The sequence below is a fragment of the Lytechinus variegatus genome, chromosome 12, assembly GCF_018143015.1.
Source record: "Lytechinus variegatus isolate NC3 chromosome 12, Lvar_3.0, whole genome shotgun sequence".
NCBI lineage: Eukaryota > Metazoa > Echinodermata > Echinoidea > Temnopleuroida > Toxopneustidae > Lytechinus > Lytechinus variegatus.
Window position 1 is genome coordinate 25,073,555 of NC_054751.1, and position 23,840 is coordinate 25,097,394.

Sequence of the window (23,840 nt, forward strand, 5' to 3'; positions counted from 1 at the left end):
GATAGTGTATTTTCATACGCCTAACAAAAATAATATTGATAATTATACCAGCGATGATGTGTCGTTGTCTGGTCTTTAATTAAAACAACGTGCATTAACATATTTCCCCCCTCTCTGACCGGCTCCATATTGGAAACGGTCGGTCAGCCAAGCTGTAAAATAATTGCCTTGTTTGATATAAGTACTACTCTGGTATTTACGCCTGTGTGGCCTACGATCTAATATCACTAATGGCGTTTGTGATCTATCCGGAGGTAACAACGATGCATAATGCAAGACGTTGTTCATCGTACACTAATATGGAATTCAGTAGGGTTATTTGTCATTCAGTCCATAAACACGCCACAATGTTTATGAGGAAAGCATTTTGTAAAAAAATACACGTGTGCAATAAGCAAAGAATAAAAAAGGTAATGTAGTTTGTTTTTATGCGCTTAATATCTTCAAAAGATAAGCCATTCTAAAGGCATATCCTGTAGAGACCGACTTTGAGTGCTCGGTTGTGCGTGGGGAATTCCGTAACTTTATATTCCTGTAATTTTGAGATTGTCGATACAATGATTGTTTGAATTCTGCCAGGCATTGCCGCAGGTGATGATTTGGGTATCAACCTCTTAAGAGTATTTCACGTTAAGGGTCAGGAGTTTGATGGTATTATATCAAAGCATCTGAGAATCAGAATATCTGGATCCCCTCATGATTTGCTTTTGACAAGAAGAGAGAAAAAAAACGATCATTACGAAGAATGAAAACGAGTGCATTAACCTTTAATTCCATTTCAGTACGTTTTTAATAAGGAATTAAGGGGATATCACTATTCAGTTATTTTTTGACGGTTTCATAATAAGCTGGGGAGTTCCGGTGATGGTTTCTTTTCTTGTCTTAAAATGACAAGGTTATTTCGCTATTTCAACTCGCATATTTAGAAAAGATGGAAGGGCCGATAATCGTGTATATATGTGCCTGTCAGATCGACACTTTCTGCTTAAATCATTTTGTTGTTATTGTTGATTGCCAACCCTGACCTTGGTCTAGTATTCAGTCTGACTTCACTTGCTTTGCAGTCTACCGATGGTTCGTTTAATGGATCTGTAGGTAATTGCACGACACGATACAAGTAGATGTCGCACGCATTTAGAAAGACTTCTTTTGGCATTTATCAACAACCTGAAACAAATATAACGAGTTTTATTTGAATATCTTAAGTATGTTGCCGTGGTCTAGTCTCGAGGTGATTCATAACGTCACCAAGACGTATCTGCGTCTGTAGGATCAAGGAATTTTAATGGCATAATCAACTGATTACCTTCAGAGTTTGTAATAGTTGACTAGTTGTCATGGAGGTAAGTATCACTTGTCTCTGGCTTTAGCCCGCTTTGCAGTTTGTTTACAAAACAAGTTTCCTATTTGTTTATGTATTGTTTTGACCTCAGCGCACCGTCACACTGATGACGAATGAAGTAAATAGTTATAGTTAATGACTCGGAAAGTTGCCAAACTGTGATTACTTTAATTCATTTTCCAAATCCCTTGAAAAATATAATCCCCTTCAATGATCTCAACATCTTTTACCCGGTTTGGATATTATGTCTGTAAATCCTTCATCATGTTTTTTTCACAATCGCGAACAAGGACAAACCAAAGACAGTTATAAATCACCTTATGTCCACACTCCTATTGAGATGAACATTTTCAAAAGATCTGAAAACACCTACCACTATTCATAAGGTGTGACATGTCGTCTTGAATGTCCATGATAAATGTCTTATAATCATGTCAATATCTCATTGAGCCCACCAATGCTATTTAAGTAATGTCGACTTGAAGCATGGGAGTAGGACATCGAAGCATTTGAAGGAGGACATTATTAATTTATTCTCTTCTACTTCCCATTTCCCATCATTTCTTGCGTCTGTTATCTACATTTTTTATTGTGAAATTATTTTCTGATTCTCTATTTGATGATATTTAATAATAATAACAATATGTTCATTTATATAGTGCTCTTACAATATATCATCGTTTCACACCGCGTTACACAATGATGGAATAGATAATTATAATAACTAATACATATAAAGATCATTGATTATAAAGCAAATCTTGAGATGTTTCTTAGATACTTCCAAAGAAGGAGAAAGGAGAAACAGGGTATTACATAGAAAAACCAGGGTAACACATTCCCTGCTCATTTCCTCTTCAATGTCAACGGTACATTACATTTTATCCATCACTTGGTCCCTGAAAGGCACGTCATTTTAATCACGTGACCCAATAGCAGTGAACTTCTCATAAACGGTGAAAGTGACCTTGTACCCTTTTTCTCAGCGAAAAAAAAAATGTGTATTAAACGACATTAACATTTCCACCACAAACACACTCACGAACACCCTCCCTCCAACCCTTACACCCATCTATCGGATCCTAACCTTCCTCAAGTGGGCAAATGACAATATCAATGGATATGATTATTCTGTGTGAATCATCGCTTGACATATTTCAGCAAGCCAAACAGAATGAACAGACTGGTTAACACGATCAGGGGATGTGAGTTGATTATCTCATGCATAATTCATTACTTGGATACGCTAAGGGGTGAATTAATTCAGCAAACAGTATACTTCAGTGCTCTGAGATTATCTGAATCGGGTTTAAAGAGAATATTATGGAGGACCTGAGTCACATCATTTTCATGAGGACTTTCGGATTTAACATTAGCCTCGTTAAGTTTTGTGTAGGGAGTATTGATTTCACATCACCATTGAAATACACCCCTCCCTCTACCGCCAATTATCACACAACTGACTGGTTTTGACTGTCTTCTGAAGAGTGATAGTATATGTTTAATGGTAAATGAACTGATCAGAAACAATGCTAACTGCAATTAGCATTGTTCCTATAACAGTGTTTAGTGTAAAATAATATAATGTACACATTATGTATCAAATATCACACAATTGAAGCATTTTCAATTTGATATTTCTTTCCCAATGTTAGGTTTATTTGAATATCTTCAGGCAGTCTCAATTTACTTACGCTCGTGAAAATATTTCAGAAACTGTGAAGACACGGGAAGACAAAATATCTTCCAGAGTTTAAGTTGCACATGTCATGATTGAATTCAATGCAATATGATACTTGTACACCAAAACAAAATTATATCCCTGTACATCATGCTGAGAAGAAAATGTGAAGAAAGACAATACCAAGCGACCTTGAAGGGTATTCACGCTCGATGTCAATATAAGTGTGAGTGTAGTATTCCCAGTCTGCACGTTCCTTCCCACTCAGCGTAATTATGACAAATGCAACCCGTACTTATCTGCATCAGAAAATAAGCCAGGAGACATTTTACGCCGTCAATCACAGGGGTATTATCCATCGAGGATGCTGAGGGGTTCTCGGAGGTGAAGGGGGATGTGCAGGGGGAAAGGGTGATGATGGCTGCCCGTCATATATGAATCCCGGAGGTGGTAACAAACATTATAGGATTAAAGTGAGGTAGCTATTGCGTTCAATGTTAATGGAATGTTTTAAGGTGACTTTGATATGTATAGGCCTTGCCTTATTCGTGTGTGTTTCTCAAATCGTGGTGATTCGCCATTTCTACATCATTTTCTAAATGAGAGAAGTGCAGTTATTATGTTAGAATGATATAACAGAATGACTGTAGGCATCTTTGACACCATACGATTTTTTTGTATTATTATATTCAGTATCATCACCATCATAGCAACAACGAAAACATTAACAGCGTCACCAATTATGCCAATAATATCATCCTCTACATTTTCCTTTTCCCCTTTTTCACTCCATCTTAATTTATGATCGTTAAAAAATAATTAAGCATGCAACCAATATCAAACTCGTTCTGTCTCGATAGAGAAGGGTAGACGTTTCCTCCCTGTGATCCTCATTTCTATTCACCCTTTCCCAAGCTTCTTGTCCTACTTCCAGAAGCTGGTGGCGCCATATCGAATCAGCGTGAAAAAAAAGAAAAACAGATTGTGGATAGATGCAGGCCACTCCACGTGTACTTGCCATCGTCCTGTCCGAAAAACGCTTTATTGATGAGCGTTACATCCTAATTAACACTAGGTCACTGGTGCTGTAATCTTCACTGAACGTCAATGGCTGACTAATCGGATCTGTCACGAGTCCTAAGCTCGTCTTCTGGTAGCTTACTCTATTCAGAGCAATGCGTTCCGTTGACGTGGGACTGCCATACCGAGATGTCAATTATCTGCTTTTGTGTAATGAGCCTTTAGACATGTTAGATTTAACTTCTGGTGGCTAACGAATATCTGTGTCAAGTCGACATGGCCCTTTGCCATGCATGCCAGAAGTAAGCTTGTTTCTTGGTGTTTTCGTCATTTAAATGCATTTCGAATTAGAGAATAATTGTTGGGGTTTACGTCTACAAGTACGTATTGGAGGAAAGGCCCAATTGATTATGTAATTGTTAGTAGTCATTGCCCATTCTTAGGTTACTTCATCTTTTCGGTGTTACCCCCGTTTTTTTAAATAGAGACACAAGTTGCAAGACATGTCTAATTTACAGGTCGTCCAAAACGAACAACGCCGTGTTTATCTTCCCCATGTATCCCATTTGTGATTTTTTTCTAATTTCCATCACTGGGATACTATGTTACCATCTACTATAGATATCACTCTACATCTTACTGATTTCTAGGATTTCTTTCATGATGTTCACTAACCATGCCGCTATTGGCTGTATTATGATATTACTAACTAACTTCACATATTGTCCTGCCCCACAAAAAAGTTTATTATGTCCTTATCGTTTATTCGGTCGTCAATGAGTGTTAATAACTTTAGACAGTCATATTGCATTGTATTGCGACTGTACCAGCAGATACCAAATTTCCGTTTACCCTTGGAAATGTAATTAGGTCATGGTCATAGTCTTACCCCATCCGGTCGGTGCTGTTTTGATTTGCAGCTTTTAATTACCATATCGGCAGCTCCCGAAAAGAAAATCCGATTTGTAAGGTCAGAGGTTCTGATACAGTTTATTTCCCCCCTCCCCGACATATTTTGCTAAACCAAGTCCTGATGGGCATTGCCTTTATTCATTGTCACGTCCCCATACCTTTTGTATGTTATAGAGAATCCATCGTTCTCTGCTTTAGGTATTCATACCTTCCATCGAGGTGGTGGCATAGACGTCAAGGGTATCCGTAGTTTATCCTTTCAAAAGCCATGAAAGCCTTGCGGAAGTGCGTGGTGCTGTAGATATGGATCTCTGACCCATGCAGTTCATCAAGGTTTTTTGCTTGACTACCCGTACGAAGTGAAGGTAAATAGATAGAAATTCAATTTGCTCTGCTAATTGACCGATCCTCTTCCATAGTGTCGCCTAGTGCGTAGAGGACGTTTGCTACTTGCACTTAATATACCGAGTGCTTTGACCTAGGCGGTATCCTGAAAGCACATGTGAAACTGACGAAAATTGTGAATGAGATAAAGACGATACCATCAACTGATTATCCTGCATGATGATTAACTGAAACTAATTAGAACTCATTGACACAGGGAAAAACAATTTACGACACTCGTGAAACTGAATTACAACGGACATGGCGAAGATCGTTGGTTTATATGGCAAAAAAGAAATATATTGATCAGAACATGCAGAACTGGGTATCGCGTGCCCGTTTTTTTTTCGGTTAACCTTTGTCAGTTTTATTTTTAACCAAATTATCCGAGCAGTTGATTCATTCGATATCTTTCACTACTCTTCTAAGAGCCTTCCCCAATTTCTGGTCATTTTCATTCGGTTCTTCAAAGGCATGTCAGCGTCGGAGTCAAGGAATCCTCGTGGTTATGTTGAAATGTAGAACGAGGTGGCATTGGGCTTTGAGGATAACCTGATTCATGATCCCTAGTTGCCTTGTCGCCGTGACTACTATATTTTTAAAATGACGTTAAAAGTGAGATGTCTGGTTTTCTTGATGTTAGTAACAATTGTTCTCAAAGTGTTGATTTTACTAATTCAAATTCGTCAGGCAGGCTTGCGCACTGGCTATAATAGACGTGAAGTTTGCAGACATCGCTCTTCGGATATTATCCACCGTACCTCTTTAAGCTTCCCTACTAACCATTCCATTAACCTGTATGATTTTTTTGTAGTCTCGTAATGCAAAATTAAAAACCGTAGTGCCAATATTGCACGAGCAAACCTTCATAATATCAAATAGTCATGTTTTTGGTCGTGCACTGGATGAAAATGAAGTTGAATTATGCTAAGTGTCATCTGACATCGTGGTAACACTTTGGTCTTCATAAACTTGATGAAAATGCGTCAGATGCAACATAATGATAAGCTTACATCTCTCATCATCAAGTCACAAACATCTCCGTTCCCTCTTAATTTCCCTGTGATTTCTTTTTACGAATCGAGTGCCATTTTTACTTCAAGCCACTCGCACTGAAAGCATACTTAGTGTGTGTGTAATGAGCCAGGTAATTATGTGGGGACGATAGCTAAGTAGGCTCTTGTTACATTTTAATCCCTATAGTTCCCCCAAATCGTATATCACCCTAATGCCGTTTAACATCTTGGTGCGCTGTTTGTAATTAATGAGAGAGCAGCAAACTGTATGGGAAAAGGAAATGTCAGTTGATATGATTATTCAAGTTATTGAAGCTGATTCTGCAATCTATTAATTTTACAGGAGAAATTGTGCAAATGGAATCTACAGAACTCAGAGACTAATCCGTTCGATGGGAAATACATTTGCCATCGAACATTGAAAGGAATACAGTACAATCAATTTAAAATGAAGCGTGTAGGATAGTTGATCCGTATTATTATATCCCATTTGTTCACGTGATCTCGATGAGAAAATAAATTGCATGATAATCATGCAATTTATTACCACATCACCATATTAGTGGTGATGTGGACGGGAAATCTCACATTATCTATACCTGGGAGGTCTGTCAGTGGTTTGGAAATCAGATTAGAACAACGACATATAGAAACAAAGACCTCTTTACTTGTATTGACTTCGTTCTGATATATCCCTAAAGCCTTCAAACAAACTGTAAATCGAGTTATAAAATGGCGTGTTTAAGATTTGTTTCTATTGAATATTATATTGATGATCACGTAATACAACAAAGAAGAAAAGCGAATATGAATGACGATGCTAACCTAGACGATGATGATTTGGCAATGTGCTTGCTGACCTTGATGATGATAGTGGCCATGGTGGTTGATATCGATTGATATTCTGACAGGTTATTGGATCCTGTTTCTACACGAAAACTGTTCAATAAATGTGAAATAGATATGGCACGAAACGGTGATATTTGTGTACATGTATGTCGCATCTCCCAGCAGCCTCTTCCATGAAGTATTGTCTTCAGCAGATGTCCCGAGGCTAGTTTGGTTTCGTCACGTAAATCAATGTTTGTTCTTCTCTTGCCCGGGGAAAGGAAAGTCTTGTCTATCCAATGGTCTCTGTCCTTCAATGATTTTTGACATCCCTGCTTCCATGAATTAGAGTTAATAGTTCGAACGTGATCCATTGAGCAGTTGGTGAAAGGCGGAATGAGAAAAACGCCGGGCAGACGGGTATGACGAGGGCGCGATAACACATGCTTGTTGCTCCGCGCGAGAGCCTCATTGAAATTGGTTGCATTACCCGGAGAGCCTTCGCTAGAAAAGCTGTTTCCTTCTTGTTCGTTTCATCTAACTCTATCTCACTGTCTTCTCTATATTTCTCTTTCTTTCATCTCTCATGCCATCCCCTCTCTCCCATTCTCTCCCTCTGTAATTGTCTCCTCCTCTCTCTCACCCTCTCTGTGCGAGCACTCGTTGCTTAAATCAGAAGAGAGGAATTTTGATTTTCCAACAGCTGTCTGCAACTCGGTGCCAAACCAGCTGTTTATTTATACACCGTGTCAAAACCAATGGTGGCGTTCAACAACTTCATATCCCCCTCACACATGCAGAAACATCCAAGCTCTCACGCGCTCGGTTACACACAACCAGTGCACACATACAATGTTTGTTCTCACACTCATACACACAGTACCAACTACTCACACGCGCGTGCAGCCACAATTAATTTCACGCACACACCAACTTCCACTCTCCGTCTCTCTCTCCGGTAAGTTTGATTGCTGCCTCGGTTTGGCGTCTTCTTAGATTCTTGCATGGCGGTGTAGGATCGCGGGACGAGGATGCTTGTTTAACATCTAAAGTAGATATCGCTATCCTGGAGTTTGGAATTTAACACTAAAATCTCTTGCACTAGCTAACTGGGGGTAAGTTTCACTTATTTTCCTTTAGTCCCATAATCTTCGAGGCTTTGAAATAAATATAACTATGCTTATGTATTTTAATTACAATACACCCCCAGTCTACGGCACCCATGCAGGTATTGGCTCCTGATTATTTTGTTTCAAAAGTTCTTTGTTTTAAACTATGTCGTATGTTTATATTTTAGAAATCGGATTTTGGCATTATTCATATTAAGCTTGGTATGACACAGTGGACTCACGAAATATTTATGCAGATTAAAGTGCAAATTGTTTCATGTTTTACCTGACAACCTGAAACAAACATAATTTCGAGAAACCGTAAGACCGGATTTTCTTAATTCATTGCCTTTTACCGGGTGTGTCGACTAGGGAAATGTTACCAGGGGCTCTTGCTGCAACTCTCCCTGCCCTATGCAATGGTTCTATTATGAAATTCCATGCAATGCTCATCGTCTCTATTCAATTTATCAACCAGATTTAAAGTGGGGCTCCCCTTTCAATGTACTCCATACACCTATAATTGAAAGCTTTATAAAGTCATCACTGCCAACTGCAAAGGAATGTCTGGCTCTCTATAGCACACACCTGGCCTGTTTTACCATGAACCCCGTTCGAATAAAAAAAAACCGCCATGCCCTAGACAAACAGGTCATATCTTATTGAATTGTCATCCCAGAGGAATGTAAACTCGCCCTTGAAAACCGTTACTATTTCAGGGTTTCCCTGAAATAATGCAATAGCAGTAGTGTCGTTGATGAGGAGGAGTCGTTTTGAGTGATTGAATGCGTAGTTTGCAGATTTTTTGTTGAAATTTTGATAATGGGTTGACAATCTACGATATATTTTATAATGAATGATAATTAATGTTGGCTCATAGCTCACAATTGAACTTAGTCTCTGGTGCTGATTTAAGTACCTGCCTTCTAAAAAAAATATTGCTTGGTATGTGCAAATATTGCCATGATTGCGGTGATCATGTAGTTCTGAATCACGTCTTCGAGAGTAGCAAGGGCCTTCGCCTAATCAACATCCAATCTTTAAATGATTAAAACTCAATTATCACTCGGCCGACGAGGTTTGATTAATTCCATCGCTGTCCTACATTTATCGCCAACAAACGTTGGCCGCGTGTGTGGTCAGTTTAATGTATTCTAGAATATCCCTCCTACGTGAGCAGGTTATTCGACAAACTTCAAATGTCATTATTTGAAAAGTAGGGAAAACCGGAGGTGGATTAAGATGGTCACATGACATTCTGTAACATTTTCAACATGCCAAGTGAATCGTTTCATTTGAAACGTTGGCGACGTCACACACATGTGGAGTAATAAAGATCTCATTCTTGGCTTTAGTTTGTTTTGAAAAAAGGCGTATATATTGTATAGTTGGTCTGCAGGATATGATATAATGATTGAGAAACACAACATAGGTTTTAGAGAATTGATGTGGTTTTTCTTTGAAATTCATGTCCACTCCAGCACCAAACTGATGTACATGGATAAAGGAAAATAGAGAAAAAACGCGACAAATGATGCTGGAGATTTCATCAACATCGGATTTAAAATAAAGAAGATTTTGGCGTTTTAAAATTCGACTCATCCAAAAGCAGTTATGCAAACTAGGGACTGATGATTGCACATACTTTCCTTTTGATTTTTACTTATTCAGTATTAAATATTTCTAATTCTAAACCTGCTTTGGTAAAAAAAAAATCATCCTGCAGATTCACAATTAAATTTAAAATGATGGATCGACATTTTATATTCATGGTTTGTAAAAAAAAAAAAATACACATTTGGCAGCCAATGGCTGAAAAAAAATGTGTTTACAAATAGTTCACACATTATAAAGAAAATACAAATTCAAAATAATACATGTATTACACCTCGTAGACTTAAAAATCGTTGATATGATGACAATGTTGGGTCCGTTGAAAGTAGTAAATAGATTAATCATAATTTGCCACAAATCACATTGCTTTGGAAATTAAGCCATTTGCATTAATTATAAAGGAAAATTGAAATATTTCATGCATCAAATAACAAATTTTTAGTGAAAAACGTGAATGTGTGACATCGTGCTCTTCCTTCTTTGCTTATCGCTTAAGACCTGTATTCTGAAACTCTCTTGTGAAAATAAGCGTAAAATCTAAAACGACATACATTTATAGTTTCATGTACAACCGATTCTATGGTAAAAAGTGGGGCATATGCAGGAAATGATGAAATGTATAAATCGTTTATTTTTATTATCATTATTACTTTTATTTATTATTTTTATCATCATCATCTTTATCGTCAGCATCATCATTTACTTTTTTGAACCTTGTTTATCTTTATTATTATTATTATCATCATCATTATTATTATTGTCATTGATATTAGATATTTAAATTTGTTATTCTTTTGGGGTGGGTGTAGTTATCACAGCAGCATGCTATGGTGGTCACTTACTATAGGACGCAATCCACGCATCTGTAGATGCATGCATGTAATATCATATCGCGCTGCAGGACTGGGCTTTCTTTATTACATTAGCATTAGGGACGATATTATGTTTGCGATTACGTAATCTTTTTAGCGGTGAGCCTGGAAGTCATTGGCGTTATCAATAACCAATCGACAGGCATTTATTGGCCATCACTTTGAGCTCACTTTTCATTAGTGTCGTCACTGGTTGGAATGTGTAGAACAGAAAGTGGAATGGGGCGCATGATGTAGGGTATGACGTAAAGATGAACTGAATCGATATCGGGTGAATAGTTCATGGGCGCGTCCGGGTTCAAGAGACAGGCCACGTGATGTTTTTGTTTGCACGTTGTTTTTGTTGTTGTGATAATCTAAAATCCAATGAGCTTACGCTTTAAATTTCGGTCCATTTGGGTAAAATGAAAGTGTTTTTTCTTCCTTATTCCAACTATTCTCAGAAGCATTTGTTTTTTCTCTCTTGTTATGTTTTTCTTATTTACCTTTCACCTTGCGTTTATGCTAACGAGTCTCTTCCATTGGTATTTCAGTTCCATTGGTATTTCATTCCCATTTTACCCATTTAGCTTTCAGAAAGACGTAATTTTTTCATGGATGTTTTTTAAAGTTAATTCGTGTTCAGTGAAATGGGTTTGTGTAAGATGTGCCAAAGATATAATAATAGGACCATGGACCTTTTACGAAATAGGTCCATGATAGGACGGATACATTTGTAATAAGATCAACCCCCGTGATAATACGTATTACACTTTTCGAATGATCATTCTATTAAGAATTGCACTTAAAAATTGCTATTTTCTGATTGTTTTCTGATTCATCAAAGTTCTACTTTGATTTAAAGTGATTGGTTAACATTGCTTTGACTTTTAAAAAAATCTGAGCTAGAAGGTAACACTTGTCACCTTTGTCTGTGATATGTTACAAAAATGAAGCCCAGAAAAAATTGCGTTCGAAAAAAATTATTTAGTGCTTCAAAAATTGAAATATAAAATGACCGGAAACACCATCATAATTTTATCCCATACACTTATGTGTACTATTTAGGTGTCTATAAGACGCCTATTTACAAAATCAGGGTTTGCCTTGTATTTTTCGCTTTTCATTCTCAATGATGGTTGTTTTCAGGGTTTATTAGTTCTAATACATGCACTTGTACGCATGTTTCATCTTGGTTGAGAATCTTTTAAATCGACTGCTCACAAAGTTAAACAATACCTTTAGCAGTGTTCCAATTTATATGCTTATTCTTATGATACTTTTTTTTCATTTTTGACATACGGATGAAACGAAACTCTATTCTCCAAAACTTAGGTGTACTTCTAAATTTATTATTTATTTGTCAGAAAACCACGTAGCAGTGTTTGTACTTTATATCTTTTATCTAAAAGCCTATATATTTTTCTTATTTGAATAAAAGGAAAATTTTGAAGAAACCATCAATAAAATACAAATCCACTCTATATCATAATACTAGACTCATATGCTCAATGAAAGTGCACATAAAAACCATTAGTGGTTCAACGACTCAAACGAGCAATATTATTTTTATCCCCATGATTAGAGGGAGAAAAGTTCTACCGGTCGATAGCACCGTATATGCAAACCTCGGGACTAGCCGGCGGCGTGCTTGCATGTTGCACTTCAACAAGTTCAACTTTCCCCAATATATTGATAGCTTTATATCTTACATCTATCCGCACGAGAAGTGAACTAATAATTCAATGACAGAAGTTCAAATTTAGGAAACATATGGGGAATATCCATCCAAGCCCCCATTCATTTCCTGTAGCCCCGGGGTTTCAGACCTGAGCCGAATGCATTTGCAGTGCCTCGTTTATAACCGAAAGACGCTCATTCTGCGCCGACAAGTCAGCTTTGAAAATGGATCCCATAAAATACGGTGAGATCAGGCATAGGAGATCTCCAGATGGTCTAGACTTTTCTCAGGTACTCCAACGCATCGTACGGAATTTATCAAGCCATTTTTTATCCGATTTTGTGGTTCTTCCTTCGAAAGTACACCTATTCTACTAAAGGTCATCCACATTTCCAGTGATTCTGATTATCATTTCCGAACGATATTCATAATATTGGGCGTGGTGCAAATTGTAAAATAACGACACCACATTCCGAAACAGTTCTCGAGTGTTATCTGTTTCTTTTTAATTGGTATGGTTTTAGGAACACCTGTCCGCCTAAGGTATATCCCTATTTTAATTACTTAGAGCTGCTATATTAGATCAGGAGAGCTCGGAATGTTTATAGTCGGGGGTTAGGCAGATGGCCCTCAGCGATGAGAACCAATATATAGCTGGTGACCGATTTGGATAAGATTCATATTCTATCGTGTTGTAGTCTTAACTCCAAGATACTCTATCGTCTTGTAGGCTCAGCTCCAAGAAATTCAGTCGCCTTTTAGTCTCAGCTCCAAGAAGGAAAATAAAAAGGAAGTTTGTTGATGTTCCATAAACATGAATATTTCTTTTTTTTTTCTTTTTGGTGACCTTCGGTAATGGATTTAACCCCTAAACGCCAATATTTCGTGAACATATCTATAACGTAACTTTTCCCTCGCATTAGCTTGTTAGGTGTCTCCTGTGACCTTAGTTCATGGTTTGTAATAGATCACCTGTCTATTTCAAACATTTACCAAGCCTATGATATTATACCACTCATAGCGAAGTAAATATACCCTCTAAATATTCACTATAAAACACAAAAGGCGAAATGGGTGAAAAAGGGGCCGAAAACGCTGCCACTCCTAGGCCCTTTAAAGCGTGATTTACCCCTATCCACCCTTTCATTTTTCTAGTCGATTGTACTAATTATGAGTATGGATAATGGTACAACCACAAGTTATCTTGGTTATAACATAAGTATTATCATATTACGTCATAGGAAACGACAAAAATATACAGAAAAATAATCGATTATTATGAGTCGTTCCTTGTTATTTTAATCACTTTTTTAATCTTGACACTAAGCTATATCAAAAACACTATAAAGGCCAAGGCGTTTTTTTTTTCATTTTCTGTTTTACCTTTTGCTATTAACAGCTACCCTTCAAAGTTGTTGTCGACGGCATGAACCGACTGATAACACCCTACTAACCCATTTCTTCTAAATCGTGTTCTGATTAAACGAGGAAAACATTAACAACTTAGAAAGCTTTAATGCAGGGGAACCATAAATTCTGATTGCCATGCTGCAGTATAAAGTAGCCAGATTTGATAACGTCGCCATCACGACCATCATCACTTACAAGATTCTAGGTCAAACGTTGACTTTGCCAAATGTGCTTTATTCATTTGTTGGATTAAGTAGGTTATATCGAATTAGGAGATGCACACGTATCTCGTGGTTCAGTGTAGATCTACTTACACGTGAAATGCGTGTTGTAATACATCAGAGAGGACATTGCTCCTGCTTTCTCCGATTTCTATTTCTTCGACAGTTATCCGTTATTTTACTTCATTGTAAGATCTTTTCTCCCTTTTTATGGTATGTTTTTCATGCAATCAACAACAAATTGGCCGTCGCGGGACTTTATACTCACACTTTTTTTTCATGGGATGTTACTAGTATGGGTAATACTGAACGGTAGCAGCTATGTAGATGGAATAGTGTTATAACGAGCGATTAGAATTTCCCTCGTTGAGGATTATTTGTATGTTTGTTCTGAAAGAGTCAAGTGAAATATATATAAATGAATCCATGTTTAATCGCACATCGCTCTTATCAAGTTTTGCGGAAGCGGCGTTTACCTAGTCGACACGATTTCTTCGTCGAGTTTGTCTCTTGGATGTCACCATAGCATCCGGTGATCAAATAACTGCAATTGGATACTCTGGTTCTATTTGATATCTAACTCTCATTTCTCGTGATGCACTTTACCTAATGCATTAGCTCTCTGTCCTGAAGTTGATTCAGAAGGCATTAACAGATAAGAATATTTGAACGATATGTTGGGATGAAAACGCTTTTGAGTTCGAGAAAGAGATAGCGGGAGAGAAGAGATAGAAGGGGGGGGGGGTGAAAGGCGAAATACGATGTATGGGAAATACAACTGCCAATAAACATAAGAATTTATTTCTTCTTCGCCTCATGACAATAAAAGAATCATATTGTATGATACTTCAGGCGGACAAAAATAAAAACTGCCCGAAAAAACTTCCCTTCCACAATAGTCAGACTTGACCCTCTGATTCACTGTCTTACATTTATGTTTCATTTATATATACAAACAAAAAATGATACATAAATACCACTCACGTTGTTTGTCAGGCTATACGGTTTGCTTTAATTCATATATTATATAGTTCTGACTGTCACCTTGTTATGTGTGTGATGAGAGGGTTGTATGTTCCAATCCCACCTCGGCACGACCCTTTTGATGGTAATATAACGCGTCATTCTAAAATTCACCACTCTCTATCCGTTCTCATGGTTAAGTGTGTATCTATTGATCACGGTGGTAGGATGAGCGCGAGGCTATATAGTATTTGTGCCCTTAATCTATTGATGCAATGCTCCCCAGGGAGTGGATGAAGTATAATCCTTCGCATAATTGCTGCGGACAACGTAGACTCCGATGGCCAGGGTAATAATATTCCACCAGACGATGTATACAAGATAATTATGTTTACACTCTTCAAAAGATTTGGCAAAAAAGCCAAATTTTTAACTACCACTGGGCAACATACTGTCCACACAACTATTAGTTAACATTTGTCAAAATTGGATTATAAAAAACTAATAATTGGGAAATGAATTTGCTCAAATATTGTACACATAATTGTCTACATACATTACCCAACACAGTGGACAGTATGTTGCCCAACATTTTGAGTGTGTATCATTTTCATTAGCATCATTATCATTATCCGAATGTTTGCATTTAGTTTAACCTTTATTCCTACACAGTTCATTCTTCCTAGCTGGCTTGATGAAACAAATTGATGACAATACAAAATTGGAAAATCGATAGTGATTAGAACTTGATACGCTGACTCAGCTGGTCAAATACACTTAGCTCAATGATGAATTGCTCCAAATTTGCCCACTCTTATTTCTTTTTACGGTTAATATTTACTGAGTGATTAGGGATACTAATGCGGATGTGCCAGGTTGATCGGTAAATGGTTATCATACTATTTTTCATGAAAAGTGCGTGTAATGGGTTTGCTGTTGACTTGTCAATGAACGATAGTGGTAAAGTACTTTTCCTGATCGCATATTCTATTTAATACATTAATCTTGACCAAGAATGTTCTGCACCATCAAAATCATTCTCCTGTACATTACAGAAGCATAAATGTAATAAAGTGTTTACCAAATTGGTTTGAAATTGAACGTACGTGCTCATTTCGGAAATTAACCATCAAATGTGCATGTTCCATTTTGAGCCAGTGCTATCGGGTAAATGTTTACTTATCTTTTTTTTTTAAGTGAAAACCTACTAAAAATTAAAGTCATGTTTTTTGGTTGGTGAAAAATAAATTGATCATTGATGTAAGACGTACCCAAACGCGTTAAAATATAGACCGTAGAGCCTAATTCCAGCTCCTTTGAGCTATAATGGATTTCCTCTTCCTAGAAGACTGAAATTTTCAAGAAAAAAAAGACATTTAGATCGTCAGTGAATAGATTTTATTTCCCATTCAAAGCCTTATTGTGCTTGGAGTGTCGTCGAGGAAAGCAAATCGTTAGCCGCCGAAATTGCGGTGATATGATTTATCTAATGAGAAACAAAGGTGGACAATTCATTCAAAAGATTAATTATGGAAATCCGAACATACATTTTGATAACGAATTGCACACATGTCACCATCTGACCTTGCTGAAACCAATTAGAGCGAAGATAAATCATATTCCATTGAAAAATACATCATTAATCTGCCATGATTCTGTGAGTCATATCGAATAAAATTTTCAATCGGATTTGATTAATGTCATTAGGAATTCTTAACACGTGGCATTATTTCAACAATCATCTTCGAAATGAAGTTCAGATTTAAAATTCATTCTAGTATAGCAGATATATCCGGTTAGCAAAATTGTCCTTCGTTGTTCGTAACAGCTATATCGTTTTAATTTTTCATTCAGCGTATTTCGAAATCGAAAATCATAATTTAGTATACTCATTTTCTTTCCCTTTCTGATCAGGTTGATAAAGTTTTGTTTTTGTCTTTCATTCTTCCTATTCCTTATCTCTCTTTATTTTACATCTTCAGGTGTTTATGTATTCCAACCACTCTGTCTCGTCCCTAATTTTCTTCTCGAAACTCTATTCCCATCACTCCCTTCATTTAAAACACATTTAAGATTTTTGTTTATTTCCTACGAGTCTGAGTCGCTTATTTTCTACCACACTGTTTCGCCATGGAAACCTTCAGAAGTAACATTGCTTACTCTTTTTTTCACTTCTCTTCTTTCCAATTCTCCTCCTTTGAATCTCTCTCTCCATCATCGCTCCTATCAATAGTTGAATACCCGCTGCAAATCATAATGAAATAGATAGTCACAAAACCATTTTCCTTCCAAGCTCCTAGGTGACCGGAGAAAAAAAATATCGGCGTATGAATATGGAAGAGATGATTATTCCTCACGTCGATATTTTCGTTGCATAAAAGTCCTCTGGCGTGAAACCTGTCCTCCCCTGCTCATGTCTCGCCAGGAAACAGACATGCCATGGCACTCACCAGTTAATTGTTTTTCTATTTTCTCTTTGCGCACACCGTCACATCACTGTGCATATTTCGTTCCTGCAACAATTATTTTTTTATGCGATAGAAACATCCATGCCATTTCCAGTGCTTTTAATACTCGAAACAAGCTTGGAAACTCGGCGTCTGCTGAGAACACTTAGCGTCAAGACACGTATTGTTCCCTCGCTTTTCCATCCTGGCAAACTCCCAATCACTCTCGGCATGAATAGTTCATTACCTTTTGAATCGAATGTATATGTTATTTTTCAATATAATAAGTGTTTTTAGTTGAAACGAAAAAACTCCCACCTGACGTGTTCGTGTCTAAAAATAAATTTTCTGTAAAGTTTGAATATTTATTACAACATGGGGGTTCTTAATGAATTCGATACTTATATATCCCGCAACTACTCAATCATTTTTTCCATAATATTGGTAAAAGTATGTAATACATGATACAAGGCGAATATAAGGTACAAATGATGGTCTTATATAAGTACAATAGGTTTATGGCGGTAGACTATTATATAATATTTGTTAACATTAAGATTGGCAATTGATTTAGGTAATTATTATTTAAAAAGAAATAAATATTGATATGATTGATCAGAGAATTGCTTTAATATACGTTCTTCTTCTTGGGGGCTTATTATGATATGTTCAAACATATAATGTCAAGGAATCACATAATTACATAGATTTAATTTCATGAAAGAATTAACGCCACAGAGCAATTGTTACAAATTTGCACATTTTATTCACCATAATCCATTGGGCCCATTATCTAATTAAGATTGATTATTCGAAAATTGAGATTAACCGTCGCGTAAGAGGCTCCCGGTTCCCATTTCACAAAGAGCTCATATCAATCATGCCGCAAGTCTTGATGTTGATCTCACATGCATAGTCTAGACATGACAACGATTGAGCTCGAGTTGAAAATCTGAATTACTAGTAGTCGCAACTTATATTGTTTGATTGACAGGGTCTTGTAAGTTATGAGAAGAAAACGTGATATTCCATTTTTGTTTTCATTTTCATTTTTTATCTTTTGCAGGTGCAATCCCGATCGATAAAACCATTGGTCTGAATGACACATTCAAACAAGGTAAGCAAAGTTAACAGATCACCAATTTTTATTTTCATTTTTCCAATGTGTCTCTCTGGGTTTTCAAACTTGTTCGTATACTATTTTATGCTTAAGAGTGTGTGTATTATTGGGGTATTGTGTTGCCTGACCATCGCATTCTTCCAGAACTTACATGAAGATGTGAAAAAGTACTATATTTTCTTTATTTTGATCGCAGTAAGTCCCTTTTACAACCATTTATCCTCTGGCGACAGGTGTATCAGATGTTGACCCCCTCCCCCGCCCGCCGATTTCAATTCGAAAGAAACGCATCTGACTTTTAACCATTCCTATCGCTTATCTAGATGTGAGTTTCCTTCTATATTTTCTACATAATTTTGTCACGCATTTCATTCAGGAAATGCTTCATTAACGAGGAAAAAATATGTCTTGAAAATGAGCTCCATCATGTCCATAATGAGGACGAAACGTGCGTGTATTTCTGAGAAGTCGAGTGAAAAGGTAATCGTGTTTTCTTGTTTTGAATGAGGAAGAGGAGGCGCCAACGTCCCAGCTGTATGATCTATTAAGAATCCGCCTTTCCCGGTGAGCTGCACTTCGCGTCTTATAACCAGCATCTGCGCGAAATCAGGCTAATAGTGATGACGGTGTTCGCTTAATTAGCATAGATACATTCATTTCAATCACACGTGGAAGATGGAGATGCGAGAAACTCGAGGAGGATGGAAGGGTCTTTTTTTTCCTCAACGGGAGGAGGAGGAGGGTATAGTATTGGAATAGGACGATGCTGTTGCTACAGCTGTCTATACCGAAATTCCTGGCGGGCAGAATACATCATTCATGTTTCCATGCGATGTTGTCCCCAAGGGATGCGTGGATCAAATAGCATCAAAATCAATCCTGACCAACAACCCTTCAGACCCTTAAAAATAAAAAAAAGTTTTGGAAGGAGTTGGAAATAAATTGTACGTTGTGCCTGGTTGATTTGGAAGTTCGGGAACTACTTCAACCATGGCAACTTTTGTAAGACAGCAGCTCCCTTCTTAGGATGTATACTCTTGTTCTAAGAACAGATCGTCAAGATCAACATTAATGTTAATATTATAAATGTATCCATTTTGCATTATTAATTTTCTGTTCTGTTTATTAACGTAGAGTCAATGATATTTTTCATGGTCAATTAGATTGAATTCGGAATCATGTTTGAGTATCAGAGCAGTTTATTAAAAATTGTCGTGATGAAACAATAATAAGAATAATAATGACGGATGGGGATGAAAAGAAATCAATGATATAGTTTCTGGTTTAAACCGTTAAAGCAACATGATGCCTTAAATGATGAATTTTCAGAACATTGGTCTTGATTGGGATTTCTTTTCTGGTCATGATCATGATATAAATTGTTTTCGGTGCATCAATAGAAATGAAAAGGTAAAAGAAAATATTAAAAACCTCATCTATGACCTTTCCCCAGTGGTATTAACGGTGAGGATCCCGTAACTAAAGATTAATTTGCCTACAACCACGAAAGACGGAAAAGGGCAAAATGAAGACTGATTGCAAAGAAATGTAACAGTCCTAAATGATGGCCGAGATTTGGCTATAAGATGGATGGGGATAGCCGATATAATATCAGAAGATGAAAATTGGATTACTTTTGATGACGAAACCTAGAAATTAATCCTTGAGGATTCGGTACATGGTACATAGCTTTGCTTCCTCCGATGAGGATGATGAAGATGAAGTACCGATAGGGTAAGGGGAGGAGGGTGTTCCAGGGATCGCATCATTGGGTAAAGCCTATCATTACAACCCTGGTAATTCACACCCCTGATTGGCTCAGCCAGGGGTAATGAGCCGACACGGGATATGGGGTAAAGACTTATGTAAAGGTGGGATTGGTTATGAAACGCTGCGAGGAGATATCCAATGATTGAAAGGAGGTGGGGATATTATATCACACCAACCTGAGTGATACCCAATCAAATGGAAAACGTATTACAAGCGTGGCTATATCATTGCATGGTGTATATGACATGTGCTTCAATTTTAAACCGGGGTCAAGTGGAAAGCATTTATTGACAATAAATGCAATAATAATAGCATACTTGGAATCCATGTTATGCTTTATAGTCTTCCTATTTAATATCTAACCAATTGCCATCCAATTATGGTTCATATTATTTCCTATTATTTTTCCAATATAAGTATTACTATTACTAATAATGTTGATGTTAGCGAGAAAATATTAACAACCCGTTGCCCTTGGTTGTACGCATTAATCGTTTATACGAGCAAGTTCACATCAAGGCTAAATTTAATGAATTATTTTTATGAAAGCGTGTGAGGCCCACTGATCGCGGCTTGTTCGATGTAAGAAAATTCAGAACATTATAAAGGGGGCAAGATATGGAGAAAGAATGAGACGGGAAGGGCGATCATGTACTTGATGGTTAGTCTTTACCACATGCGGTTAAAACATTTTAATTTAGTTGGTAATAATTACGATCGTCTTTGAGAATTATTGTATACAGTATTACATCATTATATCCATAGGGGTGTAAGACCAAAATTTTGCTTTCTGGATGTATACATATGGGGTAGTGTTCATCAGTGAACTATTACGCAAGAAAGTCATAGTTGTGTCAGTGATGAAATTGATTTGATTTGGTCGTATATCACGATTAATTGACCAATGGTCAATTATTTATATTTAAGTATAAAACAAAGTGTATCAAATTGTCCATGGATAAAAGACATCTGGAAAAAAACACAATATAACATGCAATCATGCGAGGTCCGTGAAAAATAGTGTCAAACCGTATTAAAAAAAAATATTTTCTACATAAATTATGGAGAATATTGCAGAAGGAGTAATTTATCCTGATACTCGAAATTGCAATTCAATTGCCGGCGGATAGATATACGATCCTCCTAATTGATAATGGATTCCTTTCGACGAATAGAAAACAGTTAACATCCTATAAGAATATAAAGTAAAAGTACGCATTATTCCAATATTTTATAAAATTAATACCGCCCCAGCTTTAAATACACTACTCCGCCATGGTCTATTTCTCCTGATATTTAATATCTTCCATTGAAATTCACTAAAGTGGGTCAATCAAGGCCACATCTGATCACTTAATCTGAGTCGGCCTATCAGCGTTTGTGAACAAAATGTGAAATTTGGTACCTTCTCCCGCCTGCGAAATCAGAATGAAAATATCCATGATTTCATCATTTTATTACAATAAATTATATCCGAGCTCCGGGCGAGTAGAGATATTTTGGCTGATGCCGATGTTGATTTTGACATGTTGCTGTATTTCGTCTTGCTGTTCTATATGGTCAAAAGGGCATCCAATTATTCGCTATTAAAAGCAAACCTTATTCAAGTACAAGTACAATAACAAAACTTTTTATTATTTTTTTTTCAGTGGAGATACACTACTCTTTGTCTCCTCGTAGTCTTGATTTCCAGCAGGTAAAAACCCTCTTCGTGTTCAGCTATTGTAACAGTCACACCAACTAATTGACTCCAAACTGATCGATGGTATGCAATTTGATATAAGGTAGTAAATTTGGTCGGTCTGGATAAATTTTTGTCAATGTGACTGAGGCAATAGTCTCATGCTCAAGACACCCGTTCAGTCTGGGACTGACATGGATTCATAGACTCCGACAATTACTGCGGGGGCGGCTCTTTTTTTAGCCGCCCTTTGAGCGGTATGGTTCCCCAGTTGACCCGGTGTACAGCGGATCATTTCGTGGTGATGAATGGTAAATCAGTACCAGACTAAAGGCCCAAGGACGCTCGGAGGAGGTTATTCCATGTCAACCAGGAGTTCCGACTTGTTTGTTTCCGAAGATGTCTCCATCAAGATCTCATGTGTCTCTTCCTATTGATGATTATGAGCAGTGAGTCCCGCTAATCTCAAATTTGAACAAGGGATCGAGACGATTGATTGGTTCGCTGCATTTTCAAGTCGATATTAACAAAATGTAAGAGAAATATACGAATGCATTCCACAAATTTTGTGCTTTAACATACTCAGACTTCTGAAAAAACGTAAAAGGGTGAATTAATAGGAACACGCATAATGCATGTGTGTAAAGAGTAATAGCATCTAATTCTCTATTACTATTTTTGGTGAGAAATAATCCATGAAAGTGGTGGAAACTTTTTACTTCATAAATCATTCAACAAAAATGAACGTCACAAGCTTTTTCTATGTATAATATATCTTCTCCACAACTGTTCTTCGGTCTCGAGCCCCCACCCCTGACCATGGAGAAAGTGATCATTATTATTATTATTATTTTATATTTTTTTAACGTTTTTATTAAGTATAACCATCTCATACACATATCACAAACAAGTTTAATGACAATATAAAATAACAATGTACAGTATGGATAAGTTACATTTTGATAACAAAAATACATACAAAACCAACAAAAGGAAAAGAAATGTAGAAAAGCAATACAGGTCTGTTCGTCTACATTACCCAATGTAATAGATTCCATTTTTTAACAAATCTATACATAGTAGTGTCCCTATAAGCAATACATTTTTCTGTTTGGTACACTTGTTTTAATTTACTGATAAACAAGTCAAAACAAGGAAGGATATTAATATATCTACACAGATATAAAGTTTTCTTTGCTACAATAAGGCAATGATTTAATAACACATCTTGCTTGTTTTTAATTCCGAATAAAATCTCTTCATCCTTTACTCGGATAGTTTCCTTTTTAAATTTAGTATGCCACCATCATAGAAATTCATTCCAAAAATCTCGAGCATGCGAACATTCTACCAGTTGGTTCATCATGTTTGGGAGTTTTAATATCATTGAAACTGTGACTGATTTTCTCCTCGCTTTCATCTACACCAGAAATAAAAATAACGGATTTTCTGACGCTTTTTAGCGTGAAAATACCTACACTTTCATTAATCATTTTTATCGTTGGATTCGAAATGCAGTTGGCATTCAGCGCTAAAAACAGACCACAACTTTTGACGGTTTGTTGCACGATCACCAACTCTACAAAAGTGCGACGACATGGAAAACTCCTCTCTTGTTTATAAACAGCCCTTGCAGGTCACCCACCTCAAACGCGAGTCATTTGTATTTATACGGTTTAGCAGAATTTAAATGTCAATTATAATTTGAAAAGAGAGGGAGGAATGGATAGAGGGAGAGGGGCGATAAACATTAGCCCTTCTCACAAAAGTTTCGGAATTAATTTGAAAAG

General features: G+C 36.9%; 1 protein-coding gene across 3 annotated transcripts in view; it reads left to right on the forward strand.

Annotated features, from left to right (window-relative positions):
• Window positions 1–23,840, forward strand: part of LOC121425084 (D(1) dopamine receptor-like) — an 89,631-nt gene that overhangs the window by 22,160 nt on the left and 43,631 nt on the right. For all 3 annotated transcript variants that reach the window (XR_005971474.1, XR_005971473.1, XM_041621048.1), the window contains one exon: window positions 18,546–18,596. The gene's annotated coding sequence lies outside the window, so the exon portion shown is untranslated. Of the gene's footprint in view, window positions 1–18,545; window positions 18,597–23,840 lie in introns of those variants that run through there.